The sequence below is a fragment of the Nyctibius grandis genome, chromosome 16, assembly GCF_013368605.1.
Source record: "Nyctibius grandis isolate bNycGra1 chromosome 16, bNycGra1.pri, whole genome shotgun sequence".
In the NCBI taxonomy this organism is placed as follows: Eukaryota; Metazoa; Chordata; class Aves; order Nyctibiiformes; family Nyctibiidae; genus Nyctibius; species Nyctibius grandis.
In genome coordinates, this window is record NC_090673.1 from 3,487,272 (window position 1) to 3,499,497 (window position 12,226).

Here is a 12,226-nt window from a genome sequence, read left to right on the forward strand (position 1 = left end):
TGTGTCCCGCTTGTCACTCAGCCCAAGCAAGTCCCATCAACTAATTCCCCTTTTTTCCTCCGCATTGACACACTGGGATTTCTGCCCAACCACCAGTGCATACAAGGGTGCAGCCAGACCAGCCAACAACACACACACACTTCACTGGAGAAAAAAATCCAGTGACTCCCCAGCTTGGGAAAAAGCTTGTTCTGGTTTCTGTGGCCTCACCATGCAGTCTGCTCCTTCAGTCAGGAATTCAGGGACAGCTACAGGGGTGGCACCTCCATCCTGGCCAGGAGCAGGCTGCAGCAGGGCACAGCACAGCCACCACAGTGCCCCATCCATCACCCCCGTCCCCCTCTCCTGGACACCACAGCACCCAGGGATGCCTGAAAGCAAGCTGTGTCAGCATTTTGACTAATGCCATGCAGCAAAAGACTCCTTTCCTCAACAGCCCTCCTCAACCACATCCCATTAGGCTCAAATCCCAACCAAGGCTCTCGCTGCTGCAGACATTAAACTAGTTAATGGAGAGCACTTGTCTCACCCCCAGCACTCCTCACACCACCAGCGCTGGGGCTGGTTCACCTCCAGATGTTCAGGTCTTTAGAACATTGATTAAGTAATGCAAGTGATAGGTCTCATTAACTTCCTAGTCTGGTCTTGCTCACATCAGGAGAGATGGTGTGTCCAAAAGCAGAATAACCAGATCCAACTTTAAACGCTTAAAAGAAATTATTTTGAATTTTGACTTGATACTTGGAGCAAAGTGCTGTCAGAAAGATGAACCACCCAACTCAGCAAACCCCTAGCAGTGCCCACAGCAAACGTCTGCATGACAGCTTCATTTAGCCTTGCTTGGACAATCCATCACAGCTGTATTCCTTCACCACTTGATCCATTATTTTTCCTAAAGAGTTATGTTATTCAGATCCTCAGGGACAGCCACACATTAGATAGTCTGATGTTTGCAATGATACCGAAGACAAGCCCCTTGGGCTGGCTGCCCCAGCTTCCATCAGGATCTTGGGGCATCTCGCCACGCTGCATGGCCAAGGGTGCAAAGCTCGTTACCAGCTCACAGAACAACCACAAACAGCCCAGCTGCATTCAGGAAGGAGCATGGCATCGCTGCCACTGCAAAAAAAGGGCAGAACTCTCAAAGGGCAGGAAAATAATCCAGGAAAAAAAAAAATCTTGCAAGGGAAAAAAAAAAAAATTGGCCTCATGTTGGGATCGAGCATATTACTAGAAAGATCAGATGGGAAACGAGAAGGGAGAGGATTTGCAAGCAAGATGCTATATGCAACTGGCTGCACATCAGCACCGAACACAATAAACACCCCAGCAATGGAAAGAAATAGCATGAACAGATCTTTTACAGTATAAAAAAAGTTTTGGTTACCAAGAAGATCAGCCTAATATTTGCATGGAAAATTCATGTACATTGTTAGACAGTTTTTAAAAGTTTCCACAATCCTGAGAAGCTGGGCCCTCGGTGAGAGATTACAACCATATGGCAAATCCAAGTCAGCACTGCAGATAATAAACCAGCTGAGAGGGTCTGGCCCAAGCAGCACACAGCTGTAATGTTTCCTCATCTCTCTTACTCTTGTTAGACAGTATATGGATGACACATCTGTCTAAGCTGTCCCTGCCACTTGGATCTTCCCACTGCCTTTAACCATGTTTTATTTCACACAGAAATATCTGCATACATATAGTCCAAGCTGCATTTAAGCAACTGAAGTTACAATAAAACTCCAGCTCTGCTTCCAGTTACCTCCCCGTGCTCCAACAGATTCAAATCAGCCAGTTCCTAAGCTGCCTCCAACATTTATTTAGGGAGAGGAGGGGAAAAAGGCAAAGGCAAGGGGGAGGGGATGTGAATTCCAGACTCCTGACATCAGCCTGGTCCCCACGCTGGCTACGGGGGGAATATAACCTCACTCACAGCACTGCACATAAGCCATCCCACAGAGCGGCCACAGCGGGGCTAAGGTGTTTGCAGGAACAGAAACATCTGCAGAAGAATCCATCATCAGAGAGGTCGGCTGCTGGTATGATAAAAACTGCGTGAACATCCTCTCCTTTGGCAAGGGAGCCCCGGCTGACACCAGAGCCACTCGTGGGCATCTCATAGGAAAGAAGCATACGGTGCTGGACGAGTTAAATGCTGCTCATTGTCATGATCTTATAGCTAAAATCACGCAGTGTATTGACAGGAAGGAAGTGGGACATGAAAACAGATTTTGCCAGCTCTATAGGTTAACAGAATGACACCACTTGCAAGCCATGTGGCAACTGCTTGCCAAAAGCTCCTGTAGCAGTTATAGCGAGGTGATGGGCACTCACGGGAGCTGGACCTCCTCCAGAAGGAGCTGGCCATGAGCAGGCTCAGTGCTCCAGCCCCTCTGCTCAGAGCCCTCTGAGCAGCCCCCACCTATTGTCAGTGCCCTGGTGAAGCACTACTCATCTGTAAAAGGATGATTCAAGCATCTGCCTGCCTCCCTGTGCTGCTGTGAGCCTCCAAACACAACATGCTTCGTCTTCATTTTCAAGGAAGATCCTCTGTACCTCCATAATTAAGATGGATTAGGTCAAAGCAAGATATTTAAGTTAAATAACAGTCTGGGTATTGCAGAAACAAACTGCAAACCACACAGGTAACCAGCAGGAAAGGAAAAAACCTCTGCTCAGGAGTGTCTCACCTCTGCTTGCTCCTCAAAATCAAAGAGGAGGTGAGGAGCCAGCTGAAGCCCTACAGACCACTCATGTTGCACTTCTTCACTGAGAGCATCGCTCTGGGTAGGACTTAAGGAGCATGAAAGTCTCCAGCTCTTTCCAGGAAGATTTTCACACAGGAGCAGCTCCTATTCCTGCCCAACTAATCAGTTTATTTATTTCCTCTTGATTTTTCAGCCAAATCTAAACTCAGCAATCTCCTGTTAGGAGCTTTGACAGCATCATGCGCAGAAGGACAGAGACCGGACTGACCAAAATCAGGCCCTACAGGGTATTTCTTACAAGCTTGCACTGGGCTTGGCCTTCAGCTGAGAACTGAATTAGCTGTTGCTTTATGAAAGCTTTTTTTTTTTCACTTGCTATTTTATGAATAACTTTACTATGCAGCATTACACACAGGATCATTCTTTCACTCGAGATGCACAGGGCTCCCCAAAGCGACCGGCAGCTTGGTCGTGCTGTGCTGGAGGAGGGTGGCAGTTACCTGGTACGTAAAGAGGCAAACCCCAAATAGACAAAATTAGACTAAAATCAGACCAGAGGCTGCCCCAAAAGCCTGCACAACCCTCGAACAAGACCAAAAAGGAGCATTACTTCCATTTCAACAGAGCGGAGATGAATGACTCGCTGATGAACCAACAGTGGCAAAAGGAGGAATTAAATCCCTAATTCCGCCCTGTCTGACCAAGGCTTTAACCACAAAACCAATCTTTCTGTGTTAATCTGACTCCTAATTATTTAATTACCTATTAAAACCTGGAACAGAGGCAGCTGGTATTAAGTTTATAACTCTGCCCCCACTCAGCAGTGGCCAATAGCCACTTTTTTCTTTCTCACACATCAATATTAAAGCACATCAAGCAGCATTCATTGAAATAAGCTCCCTGGCTTTGGGCTGGGCACAGGCTCCAGCCAAAACAGGGTCAGCATGGCCATGCCCTGCCACCCTCGACCACAGCCAAACCGCCTGCTCAGACCCAGCTGTGGGACGCAGGAGCAGAAATATCCCCAAGGAACTCAAAAGGAAACCAGAGCATCATTAACATCCAAAGGTGAATATTAAAGCACACGGAATGTCCCTGCCTGTGGGCAAACCCCATTCCAAACACAACTGGGTTGTTCATCCTCACCTTTCTTTTCCCTGACTGTTCTCTAAATCAAATTTTAAGAGGGAGAGAGGTCTTAAGCCCTGCTGATCCTTCAGGACATGTACAATAATAAACAAGGATTTTTTTTTAAAATGCCATTACACTTGCTAGTCAGAGAGCAGAAAAGGGGACAACCAGTCCTTGTTTAGTGACTCCAGTGAAGGTCAGTTAAAGACTTTCTCCATGCACCATCTACCACATGACCATCATGCAAAGGTTAAACAGTTCAGTTTCTCCACCAAACTTGATATCAAGCCCAAACCTTCCTAATTTTATCTTCTTTAGGCAAGGCATTTTGTTTTGCCTTCGCCAGGGGAAGCCATGCTGCCCTCACTTCACTCCTGCAAGGGCTAACGGGTACCAGCCCGGAGAGGGCACACATCACTAGTCCCCTGCTCCTCTCCTTGTATCACCCCCTTGGCTGTTCCCCAGCTTCATGTTCTTAAAAGCAGGATGGGTCAGCAGGAAAATAAGACATTATTGACACCTCAAAAAAAAAAAAAAACACCCAAGAACCTAATGAAAATGGTGCTATTGAAATTCAGCACTCGATGGACCTGCAGCTTCTGTAGACCACGCTGAAAATCCCAGCATATACAACATTAGCCAGAAGTCATTAATCTAAGCCATATTTATGTCTGCAATAATCATTTTTAACACCTGAAGCAAAGCTCTTGAATGGGCCCCAAAGCACTTTACTGAGCATCAGGATACACAAGTCACTTGTACGTTACTTGTGGGTATCCGCACTTCCAGTGTCTGAAAAATTACCAAACTATAAATAACAAACCTCGAAACAATTCTCTCCCCTGTCATTTTTCAAGGTCTTTAATTAAATCCTTATCCCCAAGGAAAGCCACAGTATTTAAACTTGCCACCGAGCTGAAGGCTGAAGCTATCGTAGCCTTGCAGTGCTGATGCCCGACGTTCTCCGTGGCCTCCCTGCTTTACGCCACGGCATTCGGAAGCAGCTGCTCTCCCCAGCCACCCCGCACAGCCCATCAGGGTGAACTGGGCACTGGTCAAAGTGCAAAGCCAAGCATTCAAAAAGAATATGGTCTAGATTCCAGTAAATTATACAGTTTAAATATATTTATTTTCCCAACTATATACAGTCGGGTTTATAAATCTGTTACTAAAGTCCAATTATGCACAAGAAATTTTATAAATCTGTTCTGAAAGTTGCCTCCCAGTTTTTCAGTGTGATCTTTAAGCTTTTCCAGCTATCATCTGGGAAGATTACTTTTAAGTGAAGCAATCATATGGCTCCAGGAGCAGAAACTTTCAGAAAAAGCAAGAAAACCCCACTAGGTATCACAAAACTCCTCACACAAATCCCAAGCTGGCAATGCCACGACACTGATCTCAACTGCAAACCTAACAGCGCACACTTAGCGCAGGGATAACGAGGACTCAAAGGCAACCCTGACTTCTCCAAGCCGCCCACCATGCCTGGCCTGTTCCTTCCTCTGAGGGCCTGGAAAGACCACGTATCCACCAGTCAACAAGAAAACTACTTCCCCAATCAAGCCAGCGTCCTCATTGCTATGAGAGCTGTACCTGCAGCCGTTTGCATACTCCAAATGAGTTAGCACCTAGATCTCCCTCTTCCACTTCCCAGACCTCCATGCCTTTTCCAGTGGAGCTGTGGAAGATGCTATGCATTTGGTGTATTGCTGAAGACAGCTTTGCTTTTCCAGCTACCTTTTGCTAATCTCACCAAAGAAGTCAGGAGACCCTCAAAGATCTCAATGGACCAGAAGCTGAAAAGGTTTTAGCAGAGCAGTTTAACCAACCCATATTGCACCCACACCACTAGCACTGCCCAGGGCAACACGCTGTCCACGAACTAGAAAGCAGCTGCGCTGACACATGGCAGCTGTATTACAGCTGTGTCCAAAACCAGGCTTAAGAGGTCAAAGCCTTCCCCTTTCCCTACCACTGCCATCTTAAGGCACATCTCTAACTTATTCAGTCTTATCTGACAACACCAAGCATGCCTTCAGCATCTTCATTGAACACATTCCTAGAACTTAGAGTCAAGAAAATCTCCTTTCTTCAACTTTTTGCCTTACAACACCCTTCAAAATGGAAAAAATTCCTCCTCAGCACCCTGAGACACACATTTATTGTGCACAGCTGACCTGTAATTGTATTAATGCAATAACTGAGACATTCGGGTGTCTGGAGAAGGGGTCACCATCCTGTAACAATAGAGAACCAATTCTTCTATATTCGGTTTCATAACAGCTAAAGGGCATCCAAAGACCTTCAAGGACTTCATGACACAGCACTTAGTCATACTATAGTTTATGTGCAATTATTGCCAAAGATTTGAGGTCATAAGGTGAAGAATGAATAAGCATTTATGTTCCCAGCTCATTCCAGGTGCCCTCTGCAACGTTCTCATCATTTAATACACAACTCACCAGTCTGGGTATTTGTATCCAAGCGTCACATCACCAGTGAAGCCGGTTTACTGGGAAGCAAAGCCTTCCTATATGAGCAAGCCATATAAAACAAACTTGCCATCTTATCCCACAGCAAGTAATGACAGTAAATAAGGATTATTTGACGAGTAGCATCTCCTGGAAAAGTGTCTCAAGTCCCACAGAAAGGTGGAAAGAACAGTTTTAACAGAAAAAGCAAAGAGATGCACTGCAATTAACCTGCCCACAATTAACTAAATGGCTTAAATTGCCCTATTTCTCTTGCACACAGATTGCTGACAGCATCCAGGCTGGCTCGAGCTGGCTCCTGTACCCAGCTGGGCTGCTGTCTGACCCGCACAGCCTTGGCCAAGCCAGTTAGTGCCAGGTAATTCAACAGATACAAGGTGGATCTAAAACTGCCAGCTTTAATGACACAGGATCCACTTATGCCATCAGAAAACCTGATCCTTAACATCCTCATCTCTCATTTTTGTTATCCTTTAAGCCAGAAAAATCACCAACATCTGTGTTGTGAGGAGATTACAAGAGATATAATTCTGTAAGGCACTTTCAGCTACTCAGATGAGAAATATGAAGTTATTACCAGGTTTTCCCCAATTAATATCACTGTATCCTGGACAAACAACATTAAGCAGAGCACCACGCTGTCTCACTGCGTTACCCTCTCAAACAGGAAAGGAGGATTCTGCAGAGCTGCCTGAATGCACAGCAAAACACAGAGGAGAACTGGAAGCTGCTTCACTTAGTGATGCTTTTCTATGGAGCCTGGAGTCTCCAGGTCACACCTGTGGGATTTCAACAATTCCTAACTCCTTATCTAAACACTTTTCACCACTGCTGACCTCCCCACTGCAGCCCTTGGATAACTGACTAAAGACGGCAGAGGCTAAGACAAGATACAGACAAAAAATAAGAATATAAAGGTCCAGTTGCCATTGCTCAAGCATCCTTTGTATGGACTTAATACAGCCCCTTAAACTCTTCAGCATCCCAGCTGCCCAATAAAACAAAATTATATATTTGGACAAAGAGGAAAGGCACTTTAAGGAGGAGAATTGAGGAATCTGAACTGCAGGATTTAAGATACAAGAGTTTGTTCCCTAGGAAGGGGCATAAAATAGCAAAAAAAGGCCAGTGACAAAAAGGGTTGGATACTCATCTGGTGCACATCAGCTCCTTCCAATAGCTGTAACAGAGCTGTGTCAATTCACATTGCTCTAGATAGCTGAGTATTTCACCAGTGACTCATGTCATCCCCTTATGGGGTTTTTTAAAGGCCCAAATAGTCCCAACTGTTAACAAAGGAAACCATTATGCAGTCTCAGATTCAAAAGATCATATGTATAATCCCAAAAGGGAGAGAAAGAAATCCAGAACTGATACTGGAGCAGCTCTGCAAGACTACATTAAATTCAAAGAATCAAATAATTCTTGTTCCTCTGAGCATAAATCTTTTTTTTAAAAAAAATAATCAATCATTTGGGTTTCTAACAAAGCAGTGGTGTTAGCAGCTACCAGCAAAAGCAAAAAGCAGGCCTCTTCTCCACAGAATATAATTAAACCACACAAAAAGAGTCTCTGCTGCAAATGCCATGCAAAACTTAAAGACACAATGCACAGAAAACAGGCAAACATTTAAGGCTTTGAGAGAAATCCCAGCCTCATTCAAGAGCAGCAAATATCCCATTCATGTTAATGAACTGAGGATTTTGCATTTCCCCCTGGTCAGGAAAAAAATTATACAGGGCTGGCTCCATGAGCACAGGGATTGCTCAGCAGAGAAACAAGGGTGTTAAAGGGTCAGGGAGGATGAGAGCTTTCTTCTGCTATCAGAGCAGCTTTGGCCAGGGCAATTCCTGCCCCGTGCCAGCGTGGGAGCCAGAGAGCGGCCAAGTGACACATCTGTCACTGGGAAAGTAGGGACAGCCCGCTGCTGCGTGCCAAGAGCATGGAGGAGAGAGCCCAAAAGGAGGGGCTTCTGCCCCTTTCTAGGAGCTGCTGACCCCCATTTCCCACAAATCCTGGGAAAAGGCGATGAACAAAATCCAGAGCACAGGGAAAGGGTGGCGATGGGGTCCCCAGAAGGGCAGGTCTGAGGGCGCAAAGCCAACACACACTGTCCCTTTTCCCTCCTTGTTGATGCCTGCATGGATGGGTGAGGCTGCTGATGGGATTTGCACTGGATTTCACCAGTTGTCCCCAAGAAGGAGGCCATGGCACGACTTCTTCCTTCCACCCCCATCCCTGCTGAAACAGACGTTCCCATCCACTCATCAAGAGAAGAGCACACATCCTTTTAAGGCAGAGCCCAAGTCAAGCCCTGCTAAACCCCCAGCCCACATCAGTACGACTGTTCAGTGTCCACAGAGTTTTTATGGGCCCGTCCTGACAGCAGGGTCAAAGGAATTAGGTGAATCACCAGCTTCACAGTCACCCTCGTTGCCTCTGCTCACCCGCCCGGGCTGCAGCAGAGATGCCTCACATACCACCCTGCCCACGGCCCTGCGCAGCCCCCATCCCGGCCAGCCAGGAGCCAGGGGAACCTTCCAATCCCCCACCAGCTGGATCAAGTATTTCTGGGTCACTGTGACATTTTAAGAAGTTTTCCTTTGAGAAGTTTTCCAGAACAAGTTTGATTACCGGAGTCTTGCCCTTTAAAGAAAAACTAAGGGTGAATGGAGTCTGAAACTTTTGGAGTTATTAAAGCTACAAACTCACACGCTCAGCAGATCTGCAAAAGGAAACTGTGACAGAGCATGACTCCATCTTCCGAATGATTAACTGAGAGGTCTTAAAGAGAGCTCACTTTTAGGAGCAGTTTCTGAAAGCCAGCCATAAAGGGATGCAAGTTATGTGCGAATGAACAGGCACTCTCCTTCCCTCTTGCCCCAAGTCTCTGGTTCCTTTACTCAAAAACCCCACTTTAAATCCTTGCAAGGCCCCTGGATTGCCTCAGCCCCAAGGGGACACACAGATGTGCCAGCAAGAGATAGAAATTGCATCCAAGGCATCTGTCATTCTTCCCAAGCAAAACTTTGGCACAGCCTTTTGGGAAGCAGCTCTGCAGGTATAGCATTGAGGTTTTCCAGGTTGAGATGGTGGGAAAAATCCTCTGATGTGAGAATTGTCCCCTCTCTGCCTATGGCACCTCATGCTTTTCTGCTGGAGGTGATGAGGAACCAGCTAGTATCTCCACAGACATCTAACCACATAGCCCAGCGTGGTGACAGGGAGGACCTGATGTCCACAGGCAGCATCTCTTCCACACCGAGCTGTCATGACACAAGGCAGAGCTCATAGCTCAAGCCCAGGACCACGTGCACACAGCAGAGTGCTTCAGGGACTGCAGACATGACACCATCACTTGGGGACCTCCAAGTCACACTCCACCATGACTATGTTGCACAGTCAAAGCAACCCAACCAAGCTACAGGTTTCATTCAGGCTAATGACAGTTTTAAGCAAAACATTATTTACTGCTTCTGTAAGTGCTCATTATTTTCTGGCTGGGCCTTGCAGGATACCCACTGCCTTTCCCAGTTTCACTGTGCTGCCATGGGACTCACACCTAAACCAGCTGCAGCCAAGACAGAGGCTCCTCACAGTTCTCAGGCAGGTGCTTAGGAAGCTCTAAAAGGAAAGTTCAACCTTTTGTCTTTGCTCTAAGGAGTGCCATGTGTTTCCAGACGATCTGGCACTTGGACAGTATTTGCATTTTCAAAGTACTTTGTAACAATCAACCACTTAACGCTCTTTGCAAGATTTAATTAGGGTCTGATCTCGCAGCACATTAAAGTAACAGAAGTTTTGCAACCAGTTTTAATGGGGTGCAGAATAGTTACTCCTGCAAGGAGGAAAGAAGCTGGCATGCTCATCTCCCAGACAGGTGGAAATAATACATGAAGACCTGACATAACTGCCTCCTTACCAGAGCAAGCGTGAGCAACCTCCCTGAGCCACTGCCGCAGCCAGCTGCAGTGCGCTGCCAGGGCCACCATGTGCTCCAGCACATCAGAGAGCACCTTTCTTCCTCCTTTTGGCATCCAAAGCTGCTTGGCATTGAATCAAGAACAAGAAAGTCATCACCCTTTGCTGAAACCAGGGATACATGGATCAAGGCAGTGGCCTCCTCCACATGACATCTCTCAAAACCTCTCAAACAAAAACCTTCCAGAAAAAGAAACAAAATTCAATCGGCTGAACCACGGTTTTCCTGCAAAAGCAATGATTTGCAGCCCTCTGGGTCATTTTATGTGGGTGACCAGCCCACTGCATCCCCAGGATGCCACTGAACACTCAGGACGGGAATTGCATCAGGCAGGCTGGAGTCACCATATGCAAAAACAGTCATGCCCTACACCATCTATACTGGATGCTTACAAGCACCCAGCAACGGAACAGAACTAGCCATGGTCAGGGCTTTTTCCCCTCCTCCTTCCATGCTAGTAGCTGGAAGCACAGTGGAACACACCAGGATGCACGTGAGCAGCCTACACCCATATAGGATGACCAACGCCACATCTCTTCCTGACACTTCAGGGTTAGGAAAAAAAGCTCATAAGGCCACTTTCTAAACAGAAGCCTGTGCCAAGGGAAATGGGACCACCCTCACAAGGGTGGTACAAAGGATTATGTTCCCTCTCAGCATCTTCCAGCGGTACTCATGGAAAATGGGAGATGCTGAAGAGGTGCCATCAGAGCAGGCTGTCCAGCAACCATGGCTGGAGCTGCTGTGGTGCAAGGACACAGAGGACAAGAGGGACAGGCAGCATCTTTTATCAGCTAGACCAATACAGTCTAGAAGGAGCAGCCAAGACAGGCAAGCTTTGGGGGACATTAGCCATTCTGGAATAATACCCTCTCCACAGCCTTCCTATAGCCATACACAGCCATTTAATTTCTGTTGTGCTGCTGCAAGTGGATTGTCCAACCATGAGCTTAATTAAGCACATTAACTCAAGCACCTGCAATAATTACAATCATTTCCACCACGGTAAACATTGCAGCTACAGTCAGGCTGGCAATCAGCACAGCATGGTTGGCACATCACATCAGCCACTTAAAAGGGAGCAAAACCACAGAGGGGTTTACTGCAGGGCACTACCCCACACCCCTGCACAGGTAGCCCAGCTAGGATGCTTCCAGGATCCATTCATTTAGGAGCTAAATACTCATTTCCATGCACTATGGGGTTTTAGTTGTCCATAAAGTTAATGGGACCAAGCATAAGTAAATTTTATTTTTAAATATTTCATTGGATGATTTTTAAAAAGCCCAACACCAAATTACTCCCAGCACTACCGTATACTTGAATATTCTGACACAGGGAAAGAAATGTAAAACCAATTCTTCCTCTCAGACATTTAAATCAATGCACTCATAGCATTTACTTTATATCTGTATCTGATTTTCCTCATAAAAAATGCAGCCAGAAGGCAAATTTCAAATTAATATCTGCTTGACTTCATGACAAGTGTTTCTGAAGCTTGTTTTCCAAAATTTTCTCAGGAGCATTAGTTCCTTTGTGAGTTTATACAGCCCACATCTGCACAACACAGGCACTGCTTTCAAGGCAAGAGCAGCAGGAGGAAGACACAGGCCTGATTTAAGCACCCACCCAGCCACAGCCATGAGTTTCATCAGTTCTCAGCAAACACCACAAACAAACTAAAGAGCTGTGATGCCCTCAAGGGAAGCCTGCAAGCAGGGAGAAAGAAATTCAGCACTTAAGTTATAGTTCCTAATGATTTTCTCAGTTCTAATCCATATTTATTCAGCAGATCTTATTCCCAATTAGGTGTTTAAATGGATTTCTTTGTTAACATCACTAGGGAAGGAACAAGGAAATGAGCATTATTTTACTTTAGGCCAATTGAGTTTTTTTATGGACCAGCTAGA

General features: G+C 46.1%; 1 protein-coding gene across 1 annotated transcript in view; it reads right to left on the minus strand.

Moving 5' to 3' along the window:
• COL5A1 (collagen type V alpha 1 chain) overlaps positions 1-12,226 on the minus strand; it is a 154,446-nt gene that overhangs the window by 119,456 nt on the left and 22,764 nt on the right. The window lies entirely within an intron of this gene.